Source organism: Pan paniscus, chromosome 8, assembly GCF_029289425.2.
Source record: "Pan paniscus chromosome 8, NHGRI_mPanPan1-v2.0_pri, whole genome shotgun sequence".
Taxonomy (NCBI): Eukaryota; Metazoa; Chordata; class Mammalia; order Primates; family Hominidae; genus Pan; species Pan paniscus.
In genome coordinates, this window is record NC_073257.2 from 62936035 (window position 1) to 62956665 (window position 20631).

General features: G+C 40.2%; 1 protein-coding gene and 1 pseudogene across 1 annotated transcript in view; one reads left to right on the top strand and one right to left on the bottom strand.

The window, feature by feature from the left end:
• Nucleotides 1-2174: 2174 nt before the first annotated feature.
• LOC100984918 (protein SHQ1 homolog) overlaps nucleotides 2175-20631 on the bottom strand; it is a 32370-nt pseudogene continuing 13913 nt past the window's right edge.
• LOC100970446 (NUT family member 2D-like) overlaps nucleotides 3868-20631 on the top strand; it is a 54889-nt gene continuing 38125 nt past the window's right edge. The window contains exons 1-2 of the mRNA XM_034930575.3: nucleotides 3868-4003; nucleotides 15311-15457. The gene's annotated coding sequence lies outside the window, so the exon portion shown is untranslated. The remainder of the gene's footprint in view (nucleotides 4004-15310; nucleotides 15458-20631) is intronic.

The following is a 20631-nucleotide window of genomic DNA, read 5'->3' on the forward strand; positions in this document are numbered from 1 at the left end:
CTCAGAATATCATGAATTACGTTGCTGTCAAGACAACTAGGAAACAAAAATGAATCACCTCCAAGTCACAATCTGTCATTAGAAATCTTGTTAAAAATAATACTAAGAGCAAATACTGAAGCAAATGCTTCACTTACCAAAACAGCTATTCTGAAGTAGGTGGTTTGGTTCCAAATGAATGACTTTTCTACCTTTAGAAGGTAAACTACCTGATTTAAAATGTGGTTTTATTCAGTGGACCTTTCAGCAGTAGCCATCACTCACCATTGAGAAGGTGGGCTTCTCTCACCACCTTAATTTCTGTAGGTCTCTTTCACCCTCTAGCATACATCTTACTAAGGCATCTAAAGTACTTACTACTTCGTACTCATGGGATCCAATGATGCTCACATAATGTCATCAATAGAGTGGACCAGTGTGATGTTTTGTGGAATGTCAGAACAATCAAGATCACTTCAGACTAATATGGCAGTGAGCAAGAGAACTAATGGAGCCCGTGGCAACACTGGGAAGACATATTGTTGGCCCTGTTGGGTAACAGCAAATCACTTCTGATGGACCTTGCAAATTGGTATGGAGGAAAAGGCATTAGCCAGGTAAATAAGTGCATACCAAATGTCAGATCTGCCCCAGGTGCATACCAATGTGTTAATCTGCCCCAGTAAAGGTACTACTTCTGGGAGAGCAGCTGAAATTGGAGTCCCCATCTGATTACATTTATGACATTCCACAGTCATTCTTCAAGATCCATTTGTCTTCTGCACAGTCTAAACTGGGGAATTAAATGGGAGATACTATAGGTATCACTACCAGCTACCTGTAGTCAAAGTTCAAATAGTGCTCTGGAAGCAAGGAGACTTTTGTTTCTATCCATGGAAATTTGTCTCAATGGGATCCAGAGCCACGTAGCCTGAATAACAGGAGCAAGACCTTAGGAACCCCTGCTTAGCCCTTTAAACTCTTCTGGCCAACCTGGGTTCCAAACCAAGGCTAACCAAAAAAGCTAGTCGAAGACAACAAAGGTCATTCCAAGTATTGGCCCCGAGGCTTAGATCTGATAATACTCAACATTCTGTGCTCATTCCTGTGTACCTGGCTAGGATTCCTGGCTTCAATAACTGCTTGGCTTCTATTCATTGACAAAAAACTTGGAATTTATTTGAAGATACCAGGGTAGATCAGGGATGCAGCTGAGCCTCGGGATGAGATGGAAACCAGGAACTGGAGTATTGAAAGGAACCCAGAAAGTCTCCGTCTGTCTCCTCTGCATTTCTATTTATTCTCTCCCTGTGCTTTCTGGCTTTTTTCCTTCAGTTCCATGAAACGACCACTTGAGAGCTCCCAAGTTTTTAATCTCTTCCAGAGAGTAACAAGAACAACCCTACCTATATTCATTAACCCTCTTGTCTAGTTGAATCCTATTTCCCCAGATTCCCACTGGCCACTTAATCTTACTAATATTTCAAGGTCCATCTCCAATTTCACCTTTTTTTGTATACAAATGTTCATAACAGCTTTATTTATAACAGCCCCAAACTGGAAACAACCCAAGTGTTCATCGGTAGGTCAATGGACAAATCTGTTCAATGAAGTGGTACTCAGCAATGAAAAACACAAAAACAAAAACTCTTGACAAATGCTACCACATGGATGGATCTCAAAATAATTATACTGAGTAAAATAAGGCTGACCAAAAAACGGATACATATTGTATGATTCAATTTACATAGAATTCTAGGACATGCAAACTAATAATGGGGCAAAAGGGCACTTGGGGATGATGGGTCCGATTTTCACCTTGATCACAGTGATAGTTTTATGCAGGGTATACATATGCCAACACACTGTACACTTTAGATATGTGCAGTTTATCAGCGGTCAAGTATACCTCAGTAAAGCTAAAATAAAAATATTAATGGGCTCCACATTCTGGAGACACTGGCAGTAGAACTATTATTTTCAGCTTGAAATATTAGCTACACTTTGGTAAAAATACTTTTGAATTTTATCTTCACAGTTGTAGCAAGGAAACCAAAAGGTATAAACATTCACTGATTGAAAAACAATGTCATAAAGTCATCCCAGTATCTGTGAGGAGTTGGTTCCAGGACCCCTGAGGACACCAAAATCCTCAGATGCTCAAGTCCCTGATAAAAAAATAAAAGGTACAGTATTTGCATATAACCTACCCATATCCTCCTGTACACTTTAAATCATCACAAGATTACTTATATTACCCAATACAATGTAAATGCTGTGGGAATAGTTATACTGTATTATTTAGAGAATAATAAGAAAAAAAGTCTGTACATGTTTGGTACAGATGCAGTTTTTTCTTAAAAATTGTTGATCAGCAGTTGGTTGAATCCACAGATGTGGAACCCACAAATACAGCAGGCTGACTGTATATACTAAGAAAAATTACAAAGTGAAAATGAGGAATTCTCATTCTGTAAATGAAACCAAATCTAACACATTTCTCAACAATGAATAAAACCACTTAAGAGTCAAATATTTGGTGTCTGACAGCCATCTCTCTCCTGCATGTTGCTGTGGTCTACAGCAGTGGTGCCCTCGGGTTCAAAAACCTGAACGGTGGTCTTCAGTTGTTCCCCAAGCTCCTCTATCAGAGGCCCAGACACTCCAAGAGGCCGGGAAGAGGCAAGTGGCTTTCCCTGACTGGCATCAGACTCCTGGATGGCTGTGTTTCTGCATACTCCACCATCAACAATCAGAAGGGCACTGCTTTCTTCAAGAAGGGGACCTTGCAAAGAACTGTCTCAGATGGACTATCTTTGAGTTCATCTTGTTCTGAATGCGAGTCTGAGTCTTCGTTTCCAGATGACACAGTGCTGTCTGAGTCCTCTGAATCACCTGCCTCAGAGCTGCAGCAAAGTTTCTGCTGCCCAGAAACTGAATGGGCTGCTTGTAATGCAGATTCTTCCTCCTGGACAAGAAGTGCTGCTGCTTCTAGTTCTTCCAGTTCTAACCCCAACTGGGCCTTTGTAAGGGAGACTTCCTTTAAGGCTTCTGCAAGAGCTGCCAACGTTTTGGATTTGATTTTCTGAATCCACACACAGTAGTCTGAGATGTAGAGATCATTCAGTATGTATGCTGGGTCATTTTCCTGAAAAATTTTGTGAATATCCAGGAGACACTTTAAAACTGCACTTTTACCTAGTTGCAGTATCTTTATAGTCTCCCCGTAGGCCTTCATCGCCAGTTTGAAATGGCGATAGAGCGGGTAACACAATACCCTTCTTCCAAAAGACACCATGATATCATGAACATTAGTCCAAGTCTCAAACCAGCATAGTATTGGACTCAGTTTCCTGATATTCCATGCAGATTCAATGTTCTTCTCTCCTTCAGTGACACGGGTTTCTTAGCAATATGCCAGAAGGATATCAATCGAACTGTAGCACACTTGACGACAGGCTCTGTTGTCTAGCAGATAAGATTTATTGACAAATTCTTGTAGCTGATATTTCTCTTCTTCAGAAAAAGACACTAATGCAGCATGATTTTCTTGCTTCTGACTCTTTTCCAAAAAGGCCGTCATTTTTTACTATTTGTCAGTCCACCAAGGATTATACTTCAAAATCTGTTCAACTGCCTCATCTTCAAAAAAGTCAGCTAGATAATGATCAGGATCAAACTTGGCCAGCTCAGCGGCCAGGTGCTTTTGTTTTCGTTCTGCTGCAGGGGTGAAATCTGGATCCTTAATAACATCACTCAATTCATCCTGTAACTGCTGAAACACTCCTGATCGTAAGTTTCCAAACCCATAGTAGCATGAGGATTCAAAGCACTTTCTGTTACCTCTTCATAGGGTGTCTGCTCAATTTCCCAATCAAACTCTTCAACGTGAACTACTTCCTCAGGAATTTCAGAATCACCTATTGCTTCCACAAGTGGTTTTGCTGTCCCGGATTTTCCTGGTGCCAGAAGAGCAACACATGTTCAGCCCCTCAAAATGCTGGCCAGGGGTTTCTTTGGGCAGGTGAGTGGTAAAAATTCCTTTATCTGCATCATAGGACCCTTGCTCGCTTCCATATTCTACAATTCTTCCAGGAGGGGTTAATCTGAGAAAGTACGGCTTGGCATAGTAGTCTAGGCCGACCCCTCGAAGTAGACGTTGAACTCGGAGGCCGGGGCCTAGGGCACGCGGATGGCGATGGTCAGGAAATCCGGATCCTGGCTGAGGCTGAACGCTGGGGTCAGCATCGCGGCACCAGACGCAGGGGCCAGCGCGGCTGGCCCTCACTGCCGCGGTGGTCCCACCAAGCAACTCTCTCCAGTTTTACCTTTTTAAAATAAAAGATGTCTGGGCCGGGCGCAGTGGCTCACGCTTGTAATCCCAGCACTTTGGGAAGCCGAGGCGGGTGGATCCTGACCTGAGGTCAGGAGTTCGAGATCAGCCCCGCCAACATGGCGAAACTCCGTCTCTACTAAAAATACAAACATCAGCCGGGCGTGGTGGTGGGGGCCTGTAATCCCCGCTACTCGGGAGGCTGAGGCAGGAGAATCACTTGAACCCGGGAGGCAGAGGTTGCAATGAGCCGAGATCATGCCACTGTACTCCAGCCTGGGCGACAGAGTGAGACTCTGTCTCAAAAAAAAAAAAAAAAAAAAAAAAAAAAAAAAAAGTCTTCCAGGACACAGAAGCCTCCTATACACACATTTTGGCCCTTGATTATATTATGTCTTTTACAGTTCTTTGCATGTTTCTTGCAGGTAAGTCTTGATTCTTCAATTACATATTAAATTTCTATCAAGGATATATATCTAGCTTTCATCTTTCAGAGTACCTAGCATAGGACTTGGCACCAAGTACCCATAGTAAACAGTTATTCAACCATAATGTATGATTTTCTTTTCTACTTTTCACTGGTATGTTTTTGTTTAAAAAGGGTAAACCACCAGGGATGGAAATGTCCTTGCTATGTTATCCTTCTTCTCTAATTAGCAACCACCCTTCACAATCTGCCACATTACATTTAAAAAGGATTTTCAAATTAGACATTTATGCCTAGGCATTAACCAGGGACTGATGAATCAGTGCCATCAGCAGAACACTGCCCTGACTGGCAGACATGGCACCATTGTCAAGACTTGTAATTTACTCCTGGCTTTTCAAATAGTCAGTGTGTAACTCCAGGCAAGGTTTAATTATCTCCTGTTAAAATGGGAATAATATAACCCACCCCCACTTTGCTTCCCATGGGTATCATGAGAATTAATTAGTTATTGAATAAGAATATATGTCTATAAAATATTTTATAGTTCATTAGAGGTAAACATAAATGCAAACGTAAGATATTGTTCAATGTATTATGAATGTTCATTGTTGCTGTATTTAGTACAAAGTACATGTATTATATCAACAGTGGTAGTACACAAAATAATGAATACATGTTGGGTCAGCACCTCCTCCAATTACCACTTGCAAACAAGTCCTGGATGGCCAGAACTAATTGGAAGGTTGAGACAAAAATTATATCTCGCACACTAAAGAAGGGGAGATTGATATAGTGCGCTCACCTAAATTTCGTAGTGCCTGCATGAACTCTTCAAAAGCTTCACATCTAGGCTAGGCTACAGGAAGAACAGCAGCAACTGAAGACTGGCACCTTTTCTGGAACCTCAGCAGCACCTTCCTTGTTTTGTAAGATTTCGAAGAAGCATATCAAAATTCTTCCACCCATTCCTTCACAGTATAATAGGAGAAAACATCTATCCTCCGTTGACACCTGGAAGAATGAGATTCCAACTCACTCCAGGACATGGCCAGAAAAATTCAACAAAAGATTTGCTAAATCCTCTGCACTATTATCTAGACCAGGATTTCTCAACCTCAGCTCTGCGGACATTTGGGCCAGATAATTCTTTGTTACCAGAGGCTGTCCTGTACATCATCAGGTGTTTAGCAGCATTCCTGGCCTCAACCAAATGGATGCCAGTAGCACCACCCCCACCCACTTGTGACAGCCAAAGATATCTCCAGACATTGCCAAATGTCCCCTGTTATGGAGAATCATCCTCAGTTGAGAATCACTGGTTTAGGCAATGATCAAAGTGGGGTAACTAAATCAAAAGGCACTGCAATCTTAAGTTGATCAAGCATCCTTCTTTGAAATCACTCAGCACTTTCATATATTGCATTTATATCTTAGGTATTCATATTCTAACAATTCAGCCAATGTTTTTTGAGTTCACAATGGACAAGGTACAAGATCAAGTAAGTAATTCTGTGTATCCATAAAACAGAAATGGATATGGTATGTCCCAGTTCTCCACAGTAGGCATTTATGTTATTCCCATCCCAATATTTAGCCCTGATCAGGGTTGTCAAACATTGCATGGGACATACTTATCCTAAAAAATTATTCATTATTTATCTGAAATTGAAATTTAACTGGATGTCCTATGTGTGTGCATGTGTATGTTTGTTTGTTTGTTTGTTTCTTTTTCTAAATCTGATTACCCTACCCTGACAGACTCAAGGTTTTTTCCCTGTTCCACAAACTTTATGACTTGACTCCATTAAAAATAATAAAGAGGAGTAACTGCAAAGGCTTTAAAAAATGCTGTTAGAATGAGTATCACAACTGAATTTGAGGATACATTTTCTTTGAAAGATGTTTATTTTCCTACTGAAAATGGTGGCAAACTCCTTAGAACTCATTCAAAGCCTGATGGGATTCACTGCCTGATTTATTTAAAAACACTTCTGATGCTCACAGACTATTTATCATTTACACAGCAAATGATGTTCTTCTAGTATTCTTGTTGGGTGAGTTAGCATTGTGGAAGGACATAGAGGAGAATCAGACACAAACTTCTTATAACCTCATAAACAGGAAGAAAGGGAGCAGAAGCATAGACTGACTTTACTTTCGCTCAGCTTACCTTCCTAGTTCTCCAGGTATGGTCCTCAGAAGAGGAATATCACGTGACCTGGGAACTTGCTAGAAATGCACATCCTTGGGACCCACCCCAGACCTACTGAATCAGAAACTCTGAGAGTGGGTCCTAGCAACCAGTGTTTTCACAGGCCTTCCAGGTGATTCTTCCGCATGTTCGAGTTTGAGAACAACTGCTTTAGAGCCCTGGTTCTTGACCCTGGCTACAGGGGAAAACACCTGGGGAGTTTTTAAAATACTGATGCATGGGGTCCATTCCAAGGGAGTCTGATATAATTACTATGGGGTGCAGCCCAGGCATAAACATTTTTTAAAAACTCCTCAACCAGAATAACGGCTCTACAGAAATTTTATCAAATGCCAAAGAAAGAGTTCCTTATTTTGCAACTATAGTGCTTTCTACTCTGGCCCTAATCAACTTTCATAAAGGCAGAATGGACAGACATTACGTGTTTTAATTTGAAGACTACCAAAAGGCCGGCCATTAAACTAGGTATATGGGCTCGTCCTCAAATCCCTAAATCTACTCCTTAGGACCTACTATAGCCAGTGTCATATAATAGAAAAGTCACTTATTGTCCACCAGACTCTGCCCAAATATTTGATAACCTCTTGGGGCCTCATTTTCTCGTGTCTACACTGGGGATGATATTAACTCTTCACAGGATTTGGGGAATTATAAAGAAAGACCATGTAGTAAAGGCAGGAAGATCAATAATCAATAATCACATCAGAACCTGAAGGGACTTTGTACCATTGAAGTGAGGCAGAGGAGAGAGAAATTTAGAAGGACAAATTCACAAATTTCAATGTGTTTCTATAATAACTACTTAAATTATTTTCTCTTTGAATTGCCTCACCTTTGTGTGTGTATGTCCCCACTCCCACCTGTTCCATTATTTTCCTATTTTCACTTGTACCTTGGCAACCCATCTGTGGTTTTGGCCAAGCCGTTTTAATGGCATTGAACCTGGTAGTTTTTTTTAAAGAGTGTGGTAGTAGTTATACATGGCTCGATAACTCCTGGGGCTACAACAAGGTTAATGCGACAGTTTTTGTTGTTTAAAAAACATGCTTGTCTGACAAGTCAATCATTTTAAGCCCCTTGTTCACTTCAGGATGGTTGTTAAAGGCTTCTCTGTGAGCTAAAACTCTCGCTGTTAAGGGGCTGCCTTCCCTGACTGTATGCATTAAATGGAACAGTTCTCTACATGGTTTCTTACTACAGATGCCTTGGGATATATGGACACTGACATTACCTGCTGCAACAGGTCCTCTCCCAGCGTACTGCTGAGACCTAAGGGCTTAAATGCTCACCAAACCAAGTGACCTTGGAGGGCTGGTCATGGTGGGCATCTGGGAGCTGGGAAAGAGCATTGGAGAACTTCACAGGGAAACCTAGTAGGCAAAAATGAAAGAACCCATAAGGGCCATTGGCATGAGCCATAGCTAAAGGCCACTGGGTTAGCTCTCAAAGAAAACTGCAAGATTGAAGCATAAATTCCTTCATCATGAACCAGAAGTCATGGAGTGGAGCCAGGGGCAAGAAAGAGAAAGATGAAGAGGTAGAACCACCAGGATAAAGGTGCCAAGAAAAACAGTGAGAGCAACACTCAGGGAACCAAAGACAGGAACACAGCTGGGAACTAGGAGGAGAAACCACCACAGCTGGAGCGCAAAGTGGCCAGGCCAGAAAAGCCTCATGGAATCCTGGTTAACTGAATGTTTCTATTGACTGAGGCCACTGCTTAAGCCCTGTATTCTTTTTTATTTCAATCCCCATGGTTAGAAAAATAGTCCTAAAATGGGTTCATACCCTTTCCTATCCTGCAAGATCTTAAACATCACTATCTTTTCCTGCAGTAGTTAAAAGCATGGGCTTTGGAATCAGAATCTGGGCACAAATCTGAGCCCTGCTACTTATTAGCTGTGTAACATTGGTCAAATGAGTAAACTTCCTGGAGCCTCAGTTTCCTTGCCTGTAAAATGTGAGTAACAATACCAACTTATTTTCAGGTTGTGAGCATTTCTCCATAATAATCCACATAAAGCACTTACCAGAGCCCTTGGCATACTGTGTGAGCATGTAATAATGTTAGCTGTCATTCCAAGACAACATGTTGGAATAATCTACTTTTTCCATCACTATATATCTCATTTTCCTTCTTTTTCTTCTCCCTCAAACCTGTCCCCATTCCAACAGATGTTTTGGCCTGTGTTCCTAGCCTCCAGTGACAGCAGAAAGCCTGTTAGATTTCCTGCCTTTGTTTCCCAAAATTTGATCCCCAAGAAACTGGGACAAGATATTTTCCTGAGACAAGATATCTCAGGAAGGGGAATGAGTGGAGCTTCTTTTCACCCCACACTAGAAAGCCATTCTGTTTAGAAAAAGGAGAGGGAAGGGAAAGAAAAGGGTGCTATACCAGTTTTCCAGTATCACCGTCAGGGAGAAAGCAAGGCCGGAGAGTATCTGGGCAGATGTAACTATAAGCAGCCTAATAAAGGTTCCCAAGTCCAAACCATGAATCCAAACGGCAGAGCTGCCAGACATGAAAGGCCTTGCTGCCCTTCCACCCCACAATACTTCACCTCTGGAAGCCTTGACAATTCCAGGGAGTATTTGCAAAACCCTGCCCCCACCCAAAATTTTTTAAATACTGCATATGAGTGAGTAAAATGATGCCGAGATTTTTAAAAGGACAAGCTTACCATCAGATAGGTAGAATGAGTAGTAGTGGCAGCGGTGGTGGTAGTGATATAGAGATAAAAGAGTTAAGTGGAGTTACTGAAATGTGTAGTTATATTTCTCACACTCTGGTGTTTGTGGATTTGTGGGCTGAGATTCTTATCAAATTCCAGAACTTGCAATGTCTAAAGGTAATTGTTTAAAATATTAATTGTTTTACTCACACTGCAAATGTTGATATAGATGCTGGGGTGGAGGTGGGGCAATAGGCCAGAATAAGCCCAAGAATACCTTGGAATTTGCTGAATTTCTTTCTTTTTGCATACTCTTATTCACACATTAACATAATATGAACCACTCTGGCTCCATGAGCAGCACAAAAGAGACTTTCTGCAAATGTGATTATTAGGTCAAAAGTTAGGAGATTTTTTGCCCCCAGCTTTTCTCCTCTCCTAAAATCTTTTTTTTTTTTTCATTTCTTTGTCAGTGTCTTTAATTTTTTTAGCTGCATTTAAAAGGCTTTCTATTATTTCTGCATGAGTAAGAGCATGTGTCATGTCAGCCTCCTTGTCAGCTTCTGTTTCACTTTCATTAAATTTGTTGATTGAGTGTGAAGAAGGAGGCACTGTCATCATTTCCAGATTTCATAGCTGTAGGTTAGATCTCTCTCGGAGCAATGCCATGATTACTGCTGCAATTTTGTAATGGAGCCCTGGAGAGACAGGGATGAAACCAGGGAAGGCTCCTTATCCCTTTTGTGGGTTCAGGGAGGCAGAAAGACAGGGGAGGAGGATGTTTCTGTTTCACCTCTATTCATTCATTCATTCATTTGCTTCACAAATATTGAGCACCTCCTGAGTGACAGACACTGATTTGGGTGCTGGAAAGCATGAGCAGCCCTGGTGCCTGTCCTCACAGAGCCTATGGTCTGCTGGTGAGACGGATTTAATCAGATAAACACACTAATGAATGTATAGTTGCACCAACAGATCCTCATTTAATTGAGCTGGACTAGGACCTAGGCATCAGTATTTTTTTTTATAAGCTTCATAGGTAACTCTGCCAGGCCTGGGAATCACTGGGCTAGACCATGCAAGTTCTAATCATATAGGCTCTACTCAAGCATTAAGCATTTTGATTTTATCTTTCAAGCTGTGGTGAAAATGTTACTGAAGAGAGGTGATATAGTAAGATGTTCAGGGTTTTTAAAATTAAGCTTTTTTATTTTGAAATAATTATAGACTCATATGCAGTTGTAAGAAATAATACAGGGGAATCCCATGTATCCTTTATCCAGTTTCCCCAATGGTAACATCTTGCAAAACTATGGTACAATATCACAACCAGGATATTGACCTTGGTGCAGTCAAGATAAAGCACTTTCAACACCACATGAATCCCTCCTGTTGTCCTTGGATAGCCCTCCCCACTTTACTCCTGGTGACCACTAATATGTTCTCCATTTCTATAATCTTGTCTTTTCAACAGTTATATAAGTGGAATCATATAGTATAGAACCTCATGGGATTGGCTGTTTTCTCTCAGCATCATTTTCTGGACATTCATTCAGGTTGTTTCACGTGTCAATAGTTTGTTCCTTTTTAGAGGGCTGACTAGCGGTGTTCCATGTATAGGGGTGCCACAGTTTGTTTAACCATTCACATGTTGAAGGACATCTGGGTCGGCTCCAATGTTCAGAGATTTTAAATAGAGCTGCTATACACATTTGTGTATAGGTTTTTGTGTGAACATGAAGTCTTTGTTTCTCTGGGATACATGCCCAAGTGTGCAATTGCTGAGTTATATGATAGTTGCATGTAGAAACTATCATGCATAAAGAAACTGTCAAACTATTTCCAGAGTATCTGCACCATTTTACATTCTCAACAGTAATGTACCAGTGATCCAGTTTCTCCTCATGCTCATCAGAATTTAATGTTGCCACTGTTTTTTATTTCAGCCATTCTGATAGGTATGTGGTAATTGCTTGTTGTGGTTTGCTTTGAGTTTCTCTAATGGCCAACGATGCTGAACATCTTTTCATGTGCTTAGTTGCCATCTGTATATTACCTTTGGTGAAGTGTCTCTTCATGTCTTTGGCCTATTTTCTAATTGGATTATTAGCCTTAATGTTGAGTTTTGAGAGTTTACTTTTATATTCCAAATACTAGTCCCTTTTGTCAAATATGGGGTTTGCAATTTTTTTCCCACTCTCCAATTTGTTTTTTATCCTGTTTACAGGGTCTTTCACAGAGCAAAGTTTTTTAATTGTGATGCAGTCTAATTTATCAGCTTTTCCTTTTATGGACCATATTTTTGGTGTCGAGTCTAAGTCGTCTTTGCTGAGTCCTACATCATGAAGATTTTTTCTTACTAAAATTTGATAGTTTTAAATGTTCTCTATTTAAGTCCGTGAGTTATTTTGAGTTAATTTTTGCATAAGGTATAAATCTTAGGTTGAGGCTCACTTTTTAATCTTAAGGATTGCTCAGCATCATTTATTGAAAAGGCTATCTTCCCTCCATTGAATTTCTTTTGTACCTGTGTCAAAACATCAGTTGCATATATTTGTGTGTATCAATTTCTGGGCCTTCTGTTCTGTTCAGTGGATCTATGTGTCTATTCCTCTGCCAATACCATATAGTTTTGACTATAGTAGCTGTATAATAAGTCTTGAAACCCTTGAAACCAGGTAAGACTGGTCCCTTTCATATTAGTCTTCAAAATTGTTTTAGCTATTCTAGTTCCTTTGCTTTTCTATATACATTGTAGAATAGTGTTGTCTATATCTATTTTTAAAACTTGCTGGAATTTTTTTTTAAGAGACAGAGTCTTGCACTGTTGGCCAGGTTGGAGTACAGGGGTATGATCATAGCTCACTACAGCACCAAACTCCTGGGCTCTAGCAATCTTCCTGCCTCAGTCTCCCAAGTAGCTAGAACTACATCCAACTGCCACTACAATCGTATTTAAAAGTAAAGTTAAAAAAATTTTTTTTGAGATAAGATCTCACTCTGTTGACTAGTCTGGTCTTGAACACCTAGCCTCAAGCAATCCTCTTGCCTCCCAAAGCACTGGAATTGCAAGAGTGAGCTACCAGGCCCAACCAGTATGTTATGTGTGCAGTTTTTTGTGGATATTATTTATTATGTTGAGGAAATTCCCCTCTATTGCCATTTTTCTGATAGTTTTTAAGATCATTCATGGGTGTTGAAGTTTGTCAGAGTCTTTCTGTATCCATTGATTGTTATGATCAAGAATTTTTTCTTTAGCCTGTTAATACGATGTATTAAATAGCTTCATTTTCAACTACTGAGCCAGCCTGAAATAAACCTCGCTTGGTCATGATATATTATTATATATGCTGCTGAATTCTATTTTCTCTTTTACTGGTCTTTTGGCTGGAGAGAGTAGGCTTTTGTTGGGGCTTTACTTGTACGTGCACATTGTTATTTCTGGGTTGTCAGCCTCCTTCTCTCCAAGTCTGGGATATATGGGACAAAAACATAATCCAGGGAGCCCACCACCTTGTTAGACTTTGAGTCCCTAGATCCCTAGGTGGTCTGGCTTCTTTTTTTCACCTTTGAAAATCTTATGTTTGTTTTATACATAATGTTGAGAGTTTTTCATTGTTCCTAGTGGCAGAAGTATAGAAAGATACTCCATCTTCTCAAAAATAGAAGTTCAGATTATGTTTTGAAAGGCACTGGAGGCAGGCCAGGGAAGGCTTGTAAAAGGCTACTGCACTGGCCCAGGTGAGGGGAGTTAGTCTGGTAGAAGGCTATTTCTTCCACCATTCTCCCCTCACATTCCACTGCCCCATTTGCACGGAGCTGGGGTTCTACTACCCCAGTAGGGCAGCAAGAGAGAAGGAGCAGGCAATCTCTTGGAGCATTACACCATGATAAAGGGACACCAATACCCTCCAGATGCTAGCTGTTTCTTTCTAGAGCTTTTAAACATTCTCCTTCAGCAGAAGAAATAAGTCACTCCTGAAAGCATCCTAACAATGTGCATTTCTCCAAAGTTTCCTTAACACTTCACATTTAACATGACTCCAGGTATAAGCAACATTAAACAAGTCATATCTTATGTTACAACTTGAGTGAAACTTTAATGATGCTGAATTTGCTAATTTGCTCCGGTATAATGTATTTCCTGTTTATAATCCCTTTTGGCTAATAGCACTAATCAACAGAAAACACTGACAGACTGCACAATGGCAATAGTAATTCTGGACAGAGATAGTTTTATTATCTACAGATGAATCCATGTTTCTAAAACATTATTTACTATAATGTAAAATATGGGTTGGGCGTGGTGGCTCACACCTGTAATCTCAGCACTTTGGGAGGCTGAGGCGGGCAGATCACCTGAGGTCAGCAGTTCAAGCCTAGCCTGGCCAACATGGTGAAACCCCATCTCTACTAAAAATACAAAAATTAGCCAAGTGCAGTGGTGCATGCTTGTAATCCCAGCTACTTGGGAGGCTGAGGTAGGAGGATTGCTTGAACCTGGGAGGCAGAGGTTGCAGTCAGCCGAGATCATACCACTGCACTCCAACCTGGGCAACAGAAGGATACTCTATCTCAAAAAATAAAAATAAAAATAAAAATAAAATGTAGTAGATAAAGGTCATAATTTCTATGCACCAAAGCTTTTATAGGAGGCCTGTATTTTAGCAATCAACCTGTCCTTATTCTGTTCAAATTCAAGGGCACTTGAGTCACTTTAGATGGTGTCACCTACACTGGGAAGCAATCACAGTATAGATATTTTTTCTTATTATGTTTGCAAAATAAACTTCACAAAATTGTCTAGCAACCTTGTGACCACTTGTTTTCTTTTCTTGAACATAATAATCCTTTTAACACTTTAAGACTGCCATTTTCAAGAAAATAGCTATAAATTACATAATTGAATTTTATTTTTCTAAAAAATTGTACCACACTTTAGGATGAACAGTTGACCAAAGAAGGGCCCCTTTGCCATGTCTCTGAAAACATCTTGTATGAATACAGCCATTCCTAATGCTCCAGTATCAATGTCTCTATAATACAGTAGTGTAAAGGTGCCTCTTGGCACCAGCATAAGAGGAGATTGGAAGCCCTTTCTGAGCCCTGACATCATCCAACTTGGAGATGGGCATTTTTTACCCATGCATCTCCTTGCTTTGCCATTTGGCATCCAGTCATTCAAAAACATCCGGTGACCATCTACTCTTGGCATAATTCCAGATGTGATCCTTGTAGTCACGTTAGACCTTTTATTCACTTTTATCCCCCAACCTCTAGATCTGTTACACATTGTAGCAAACTCTTGTAAAATATCTAATGAAAGAAAGAAAAAAATTAAAGAATATTGAATAGCCAGGTAATATAATATAGAATCATGTATGTAGAAGTTTTATGATGTTAGGAAAAATTATTGGCCTTAAAAATCCGCCATTCATTTTTCAAACAGTACATAGTGTGCACAAGGTTCTTTGTCCTCAAACTTTTGGCAATACCAAAAGAGCCCTTTAATCTTAACAATAAGTGAGCCTTGGTAGAAATCCCTTCGAGCAATCAGTGCTTGTCAAAGTTTTGTTCAACAATCATCTGTATGAGAAGCATCTAGGAAATTATTTAGGAATGAGGCTATTTGGGCTGAAATCTTTAAATAAAGAAATAATTGTTTCTTTATTTCTTTATTTCAGGGGCAAGTTATGAATAAAGTTGAGCCATAAATCAAAAGGATGTTAATTGAAAAAGAAGTCTCAAAGCAGATGGTGAGAAAGTGAAGACAGAGAGCCTCTGCCCCAGTTCAGGAGGAATATTCCGGACCAAACACACAAAGGAAGCAGGTAAAGAGTGACTTCACCCGAGAGAAAATACAAACCTTTTCATTAGGGGAGACACCAAGCAAGAACGCCACAGTGTTAACAAGGGGTGGATGTTAACAGGTAAAATAACACTTTCCCCCAGATGAGCAGCCTGAGTTGATCTGCAGTTTCAAAATTGCAGCCAGGTGTGGTTGCTCACGCCTGTAATGCCAGCACTTGGGAGGTCAAGGCAGGAGGATTGCTTGTGCCCAGGAATTTGAGGCCAGTCTGGGCAACATGGCAGAAACCCATCTCTACAAAAAGTACAAAAATTAGCCAGGTGTGGCATTTGCGCCTGTAGTCCCAGCTACTTGGGAGGCTGAGGTGGGAGGATTAATTGAGCCCGGGAGGTCAAGGCTGCAGTGAGCCATGATCATGTCACTGTACTCCAGCCTGAGTGACAGAGCAAGACCCTGTCTCAAACAAACAAACAAACGAACAAACAAAATAGACATCCAGCGAGGCACAGTGGCTCACACCTGTAATCCCAGCACTTTGGGCTGCCAAGTAGAGAGAATTGCGGCATAGAGGGGAGGAATTGCTTGAGGCCAGGAGTTCGAAAACAGCCTGGGAAACATATGAAGGCCCCTGTCTCTACAAAAAATAAAATTAGCCAGACATGGTGGCATGCACCTGTCATCCTAGCTACTCAGGAAGTGGAGGTGGGAGGATCTCTTGAGCCCAGAAGTTGAAGGTTACAGTGAGCTATGATCACACCACTGCACTCCAGTGTGGGCTACAGAGTAAGACCCTGCCTCTAAAAAATAAATAAATAAAATAAAATAAAATGTAAATTAAAAGGAAAAAAGAGTAGACACCCTAAGCCCATGGGAAAAAATCTGGTATTGGAAACTGAGTGACAGACTCCTCACATTTAGGTAGAAAAATTGTTGAACTAAAATGTACAGCAGGTCCTTGAATAATGTCATCGTTCAATGTCATTTCATTATAAGGTTGATAAGAAAAATATCCATTTTCAGCAAGCGCCACTGTCTGAGTGGAGTTTGCACATTCTCCTCATGTCTATATCAGTTTCTTCCAGGTACTCCTGTTTCCTCCCACATCCCAAAGATGTGCCCATTAGGTTCATTGTTGTTTCCAAATGGTCCCAGTGTGAGTGTGGTTTTGTGTGAGTGCACCCTGTGATGGGCTGGTGTCCTGTCCAGGGATAGTTCCTCCTGCCTTGCACCCTGAGTGAGTTCTGGCCACCTGAGACCCTGAACTAGAATAATGGGGTAAATAATCATCTTAGTTGTTTTTATTTATCTTTCTTAAATATATGTATAGCTCACATTTATTTCAATGTTTAATATTAGGAGTGTTTTGGGGCTTAGGAACTTAACATTAGTTTATATCAATTAGCCTATGGTCAGATTGGTTTTGTTGTACATCATTTCATTTAAAGTTGCAGTTCCCAAGAACCTATTGAGGATGTTAAGTGAGGACTTGCTGTATTCATAATGCCAATTTTCTTTCACTTAGGTACAATTTGGTCAGGTATTAGGATTTGCCTCCCAGGCACTGTAAGTTAGATGAAGAAGGCTATTCTAACTGGAACATATATCTGTTACATAAGTGATATAAACAAAAATTGAATCGTTATTAAGCAAAATTCCATTTTTAAATAAAATGCTCTAACGATTAATCACGTGTATTTTCTTCAGTTATCTACATTGAAAGAGCATCACATTGGCTAGGTCTAAATAACTGTAAAGCAGCAGTTTGCAACCCTGGCTATATATTAGAGCCATGAGGGAAATATAAAAAGTACTCATGCCAGCTTAAGAAACTCTCATTTCATCAACAAAGGAAGGTCCAGGTTTGGGTATTTATTTTCTAGAGGGATATCACCATTCACTGGCTAAGTGAAACAGAATTGTTAGGTTTAAGAGGAAATTATCAGCAGCTGTGAGGTTGCCACTAAACTTAGAAACCTGTAAACCTTTAAAGTTCACAACCTTGGCTTCTTCTTTCAATCAATTGGGAGCTTGTAAAAATCCCAACATCCAGGCTGCACCTTAAACCAATTAAAACCTTTGGAGGAGGAATTTAGGCATTACTCTTAAAATCTTTGTAGCTGAAACTGAGAAACACAGCTAATGGGTGGCTTTACTTTTAGAGATGTCCTACAAGAATTAGAAGAGCAGATGTTCAGATCTTTGGTTCTCATGAACACTGATCAACCAAAAGATTTCTTTAAATTTTTGCTGAGCCTCATTGATTCAGTTCTGTTAGCTGCCATTCTTCAGCTAAAGTTTGTGAAAAGATCCTGGTTACTTAAGGGTACAGGTCATTTCAATAACTATAATTTGAGATAATAACTATCTCTGGAGTCTCTGCTGCAAATTCATCAAGATTTGGTTGTGGCTAAGTTGTGAAGCACCATCATCTCAGCATTGACCCAAATTAGACCTTGGTAGGGAATTTTAAGACTATAATTTACTGCATCCTTGTGCAATTAAAGGATAGCACTCTCTATCTTATGAAATAGGCTGTACTGAATGGAAAGAGGTCTTATTTTAAACATATTGCTATATATATGACCTAATTAAATTTGCAAACAATTCGTTATTTTAAGGAACAACTAGCTATGTATAGCATTAAATCTATTACAGAGTCTCCATTTTTTAAAAGAAATATTTCTTTGTAAATAAGTTAAATTTTCTAATAGTACCAAGCAATTTGCCACAGGCATTGTTCTGAGTTGCTTTTGTTCTTTTCAAAGCAGTCAATACATTAAAAACCCTGAAAATCATTTTAAACCCAATTTATTCAAATTCACTAGCAGGCCATAAATACAGCTTTTTCTGTGAACAATAAGAAAACAAAAGAGCACCCCATTAAGTGAAGCTATCCAATGAAAACTTGGATTTCAAACTCAGAGAAAGGAAAACAGGGATAGAAATGCACTCCACTTTAATATTTACCTTTAACATGGATGAGGAAACTGGGAAGTAAATCTAGATGACTCTGTGGCCTCCACATCCTCTGGGAGCCAACCCAGGTGCTTTAAGTCTCTCTTTCAACCTGCTGTCCTTTCAGGAGCTGGTATCCTCCCCTCTCAAATCTTACCTTTAAAGATAAATTGATTAAGTACTGTTTATTTGTTCCTTAATAGGAAGTTCATTTTTTTGAATGAAACTCCTTCCAAGGATTTACATGTTAAGACTCATCTTTACTATTCTTATAATAATTGTTGTTGTTGTTTAAAAGGAGCTGTGATATCCTGAAGGAAATGAAGTAACCTTGTATCAGTGGATTTTTCTGGACAACTGTACTCCCAGAGTTGTCCAGAAAAAAAATATACACTTTATATACACTTATATCTTAAAGAGAAATAAAAAACTATTCTTAAAATGGCTTGAAAATACCAGTTGAGGGAAAAATGAATTTAGAGTATTTTTAAAGGCCTAAATAAAAAGAGACTGCCCAGACTACCTGCTGGAATGAACGACTCAGAAATAAAAGATCTGGGGGCTTTTAGAGGCAGCAACTATTACGAATTCACAAGGGTAGTGAGAATTCCGTGGAGATGGTGGGACACAAATTAGACATTGATGGGATGGAAATTTTTCATTGTTAATTTTTCATTAACAATTCAAACTGTCTGCATATTTGGTTTCACACAAACTGAAATTCTAGATGATTGACTTATTACACCTATGACAAATCGGATTTTAGGTTTTTGTTGCTTTTGCTTTAAGAAGATGCAGTCTTGGAAAAAATGGAGAAAATAGTTCCTCAGAGACAGAGACTTATTGAAGTCAGGAGATAGGAAGTTAATTTTGAGTAGTTTCAATCCATTTAGACAAGACAATCTACAATGGTTTGAATATTTGTCCCATCCAAAACTCATGTTGAAATTGAACCAACAATATGGCAGTATTGAGAAAGGGGCCTTTAAGAGGTGATGGGTTGTGAGGGGTCTGCCATTAATGGATTAATGGCTTAATGGGTTTATGGACTACGGATGATCATGGAAGTGGGACTCGTGGCCTTATAAGAAGAGGAAGAGAGACCCAAGCTAGCACACTCAGCCCCCTTGCCATGTAATGCCCTTTGCCAAAGGGGTACTCTGCACAGAGTCCTCACCAGCAAGAAGGCCCTCACCAGTTGGTGTCCCTCAATCTTGGACTTCTCAGCCTCCGTAACTATAAGAAATAAATTCTTTTTCTTTATAAATTGCCCAGTCTCAGCTATTCTGTTATAAGCTACAGAAAATGAACTAAAACACTATCCTTTTAACCTGAGCTTTAATAAATGTTAACTCTTGCTGCCCTTTTCCTAACTTTGTACATGAATAACTTCTTTGTAGTACCCCATAGCTTCTCTCCAGACTTGGCTTCTTCCAAGACTGCTGACCCCAGGATTTAAAAGCCTATCTTCACCTGTAATCCCCACATTCTGGGAGGCCAAGGCAGTCCAATCACCTGAGGTCAGGGTTTCAAGACCAGCCTGGCCAACATGGTGAAACCCTGTCTCTTCTAAAAATACAAAAAGTTAGCCAGGCATCGTGGTGCATGCTTGTAATCTCAGCTACTTGGGAGGCTGAGGCACGAGAATCACTTGACCCTGGGAGGTGGAGGTTGCAGTGAGCTGAGATCACGCCACTGCATTTTCCAACCTAGGTGACAGAGTGAGACTCCGCCTCAAAAAAAATAAAAAATAAAATAAAATAAAATAAAAGCCTATCTTATTCTCTTCTCCTTTCAGCATGGTCACTGCCTCTAATTCAGAGCCTCCTTTTTTACTCTTTGCAGTCTGGCAGCTGCCACTACCATCCTGATAACATTGCTCCCTGGAGGAGACGTTGAGGACCATTTCCCCAGAAATGTGAGCTAAAACCAAACTGCTAAAAGACATTTTTTGCTGGGTGTTGTGGCTCATTTCTGTAATCCCAGCACTTTGGGAAGCTGAGGCAGATGGATTGCTTGAGCCCAGGAGTTTGAAACCAGCCTGGGCAACATAGTAAGACCCTGTCTCTACTAAAAATAAAAATAATAAAAAAGGACATTAGCTGGGTGTGGTAGTGTGCCCCTGGAGTCCCAGCTATTTGGGAGGCTGAGGTAGGAGGATTGTTTGGGCTTGGAGGGTGAGGCTGCAGTGAGCTATGATTGCACCACTGCACTCCAGCCTGGGCAGCAGAGTGAGACCCC